At 42.3% G+C, this 4194-nt stretch overlaps 1 long non-coding RNA gene across 1 annotated transcript; it reads left to right on the top strand.

Moving 5' to 3' along the window:
- The first annotated feature begins 1233 nt into the window (after positions 1–1233).
- On the top strand, positions 1234–3992 carry LOC148594725 (uncharacterized). The gene is made up of 2 exons (XR_015913344.1): positions 1234–1328; positions 3808–3992. It is a non-coding gene; the product is annotated as an uncharacterized LOC148594725 (long non-coding RNA).
- The last annotated feature ends 202 nt before the right edge of the window (positions 3993–4194 follow it).

Genomic DNA, 4194 nt, shown 5'->3' with positions numbered 1-4194 from the left:
TCAATTATTTCTGTATTATGTATGTTCCCTGATTTCACAAACTCTGTAGGCTATTCTGGTTCAGAACATGTGAAGGGCTTCTGAACACCATTGAAATAAAGCAGGTAGATGTCCTCTTACGCAGCCTGGGGCCCTGTTGCTATTATTAGCCTTCAATCCACATCCCACTGTCTTGCTCTTCAGGGCTGAGAGGTGTTGGAAACAACATCTGGGAATGAAACACGAAACAAAGGCCTTGAGCTCTGATTATCTCTGCAAATATGTGATTGTTTCTTGATTAGAAAACTAGGATTCTTCCAAATTCTGGAGTTGATTTGACTTTCTATCAGACAGTTGGAGAGGAAATGTTTATGACATGATCGATAATTCAAGCAAATAAGTGAGGTCAAATGAAAATGGACTCTGAAAGCAACCTCTCTTTGTGGGGTTGCTTAGCCACAAAAGATACTCCATCAAAATGTTAAGCTAGGGAAAAGCATTACAAATCAGTCATGCCTCCTCATCCTCATGCCCTTCACAGACACAAAGTTGAAGGACAGTTCACACAAAGTAACTCCAGAGTTGTGATTGACTCAAGACATTCAAAGAGGAATAAAAGCTGCATAGTTACTGGATATGAAGTAGGGCCCATGAAGTATGCAGGGATCGCAGACACTGTTTGGGGGTTTTTGGTTTTTTTTTTTTTTTTTTGCAACATTTATTGGAACAGACAGGCTAAGAGTACTGAGGGATAAAGGATCCCAAATCAAACAGCCTAATTGGTCTCAAATGGAGTGACTAAGGAACTCTCTCCCTTCCAAAATGGGTCAAATTGCATTTTAGAATGGGATCTCTGAAATTTGAGTGGGAGGCCTGGATAGCAAAACCAATGGATGAACTCATAATTGACATGGATTCCATTATGGCTAATGCCTATATCAGAGCTGCCACTGAATATGTCCTGAAAATCCAGGCTGGGGGAATTCCCTTTAGAGATCTGACCCAGGTGAAGCAAGCTATTTGCCATGAGCTTGTGAGGAACTGAGACCTTAATTGCAAACATATGGTTGGGTAACTTTCCAGCAAGTGAAAACTGGGGAATAGTTAGAGATCTGCCCTGAAACAGATGATCCAAGGCTTTCACTATCTCTTATCCTCATAGTCCTGAAAAGGGAGTGGATATCTGTGCTTGCTTTTCATTTTATGATGAATACAAAATTGTGGGGGAAAAAAAGGAACATCGGTATCAAAATAGCGTTGGTACAAAGAGCCCAGTGATTTTAGTAAGAGTGAAGCTCCTGGTGATGTTATTTGAAGATGTTTGAAGTCCTGTTTGTGTCATCTAAAAGGTAAGGATTTGATTTTCAGCTTGCTCCTTTCCCAGAGAAGGTCTGAGGTGATTTATGTTGTGAACAGCTCTATGTTGGTTCAATTCTAATCTGAGAAGGTGTCTTGAAGAACAGGATTGTCACTCATTCATGATGGGGGCTGCTTATACTGCAGAAAGGAGGGGAAGACCTATGATTCTATAATGAATCTATGCTGAATTTGCTTCAAGAAGTGATAGGGATATCCTCTCCCCCCGCCCCATATTCCAAGTCGGGATCAGCATGAGTACATGAGTACAGACAGGCCTACAGTGTAGCTGAGGCAAGGGTAAGGTCCTCAGTTTAAATATAGCTCACAAGTGAGCTGCAGAAGAGCTCTGCAGAGGCTTCTCACAGCTCTTAATCACCCAGACTTTTCACAGAAGTCTGATTCCAGCTTTGAGTAGCACCGTATCAGAACTGGCCTTCTGCATAGGCCACCAAACTCCAGGGAAAGGAGAAAGTTTGTACAACTTGGTGTGCTTGGGGTCTTGACCATATAGACTGTGGCTTTCATCTTGTCGGTTGCTGTCTCTTCAGATTATCCTGACGGGTGATAGGGGAAGTTTTAGCTCACCTTGAATTAAAGAATGGTTGAGGTTGGAAGGGACTTCTAGGAAGTCAGTGTGCATTTGTGCTTTTCTTTGGGACAACCTTCCCCAAACTTGGAAGCATGGTCCACATGCTTAAGGAAAAGCCTGCTGCTAATGTCCTGGATGGGCAGGGAAGACTTAGGAGGAATATCAGCCTGGTGAGAATCATGAAACAAGAAGGGATGATCTCAAGGAACTCTGCAGAAAGTGTTTTTATTTGTCGTTTGGCCTTGACAGAACAAGACGTTAGCAGCACAAGAACTGTCCTGCTTTAGCCAAACAGGAATGCAGATGGACTGGTCACATTTTGTGAGGGTGCATTGTTTCTGGGGATTGATCTGGCTGAAGCAGCCGGTTGGCATCTCCAGTTGGCCCCTAGTGAACTTAGGCCTTTTCTGCATGGGAGTTTTTTGACTTCTGAGCGTTCAAGTGTCAAATTCTGGAGAAAACTGAGCAAGGCCTGTCTTTGCTGCAGAGAAGGGATTTCCCCTTCTTTGAGCAGGCATCCAGGTAAGGCAAGCAGTGCATGAAATGTCAGCTGGGTGCTTGACTCCTGGAAGAGAACCAAAGAGACATAGAACAAATATGAGAACCCGAGTGCCACTTTTCTGTCCATAACAACACTCTTATGTGTGATCTGTATATTAAGTTTGAAGAGGCAAAGCGTGTAAGTTACTTATAGTCTGATTGCTGCTTTACGATGACATTCAGCAGTTCACGCAGGCCAAAGCACCAATTTTGGTGAGGGTTGTTTTTTTTAAGAGCAGTGTCTAGGCTGTCTGTGGCAAGGCCTGGTTACTCCATGTAGTCGTGAGAATGGAGCTGAGACAAGCTGGGTCTGCAGAAGCAGAGGCGTTTGACTGTAAATATTCCCTAAGCCACTGACCACATGTCTGAAAAGACTCATGCAAAATAGGAAGGGAAGTTTTGTAACTCTAATAAAATAACAACAATGACGTATGCACACATGTACACACACACTCATTCCAGATAAAATCAAATACCCAACTCTCTAAAGATGAAACAGTTCTGTATTTATTTTTCCCCTTCTGACTTTGAAATACAAATTTTCTGGGGCTGACAGTTCCTGTAGCAGAAATGCTATGGAGGTCTTGCAGGACTTGTGTCCAGAGCTGGAACTTTGATTTGCCCTGATTTTGGCTAAAGAAAAGGGTGGGTTTTTTTTTTTTTTCCTCATCTTTTCTGAATCAGAGTAATAAGTGAATAAAGAGAATTAGCTGTGAACCCTATACATGTGAACACAGCATCTTCAGTTGTCATGGATGGTATTGTGCCCGCTGTGCTTTACAGGAGCCCGAGACTATGCTTTTGAGAAGGTACAGTAAGGTGCTCACTGTAAATGGCAATGCTAACATAGATGTTATCATTAACTATTCTGTTGTTCGTGTTGTATTTCTGGTAGAGGAAAGTCTACGGCAATATTCTCACTGAAAATGTTTTATCGTTATCATTGGTGTTAACAGAACTGTTTAAGGGTTACATTCAATAAGGACAAATGGGCATTGTTAACTATATGCAAACTAACAAGTTGGATGATGATCCTTGGGAGCTTACAGAGATTTTAGCAGATTTAATGGAGGAAGGGAAAGGAGTGAAGCCATTGGAGCAATACTGAAAGCTGCAGGATAAGAGGAAATGCAGAAAGGAGTGTGAACGGGAGGTAGAAAATTAGAAAAGGGGAGGAAAAGTGGAAAGGAGAAGGTGGAGAAGGAAGAGGAAAATATGACAGATTATTCTTCTAAATCATACTATATACTTCATGAATTATAGTAAATTGAAATACTGTTAATCTATAAAGGCTGTATTGTTGCCTTTTTCCCTTGGCCAACTGCTGCTGACGTAAGCAGGAACTCTGCTTTGGGCTGCAGGAATCTAGAGCCTAACAAGGAACCCTGGCACCCAGACTGGAGCTGAGAGTTGGCCTTGGCTGCAGAAAGGCTCTGAGGACTCAGAAACAGAGGAACCCAGGCAACACATGGCTGCTAGGGCAAGCTTCAGATAGGAGTATTCGATCAGAGCTTCTTCTACAAAAGCTAATAAAAGTACATCTCTAAATGTCTTGCCAGAAGAAGTCGGGGCTCTTCTGCAGAGTTAATGTGTCCAACGTGGAGAGCAGCTTAATTATTAGAAGTCCTGTTAGATGTGTATATATTCTGCAAGCCTGTATGTACCTATACACACACACGTATATGTTTTTCTGTGTATAACCACATGCAGCTGTCTGTTTTCTACCA

This window comes from Tinamus guttatus, unplaced genomic scaffold (genome assembly GCF_059628265.1).
Source record: "Tinamus guttatus ecotype Peru unplaced genomic scaffold, ASM5962826v1 Tinamus_guttatus_pri_ptg000211l, whole genome shotgun sequence".
Classification (NCBI taxonomy): domain Eukaryota; kingdom Metazoa; phylum Chordata; class Aves; order Tinamiformes; family Tinamidae; genus Tinamus; species Tinamus guttatus.
This window is presented reverse-complemented; position numbering and strand designations above follow the sequence as displayed.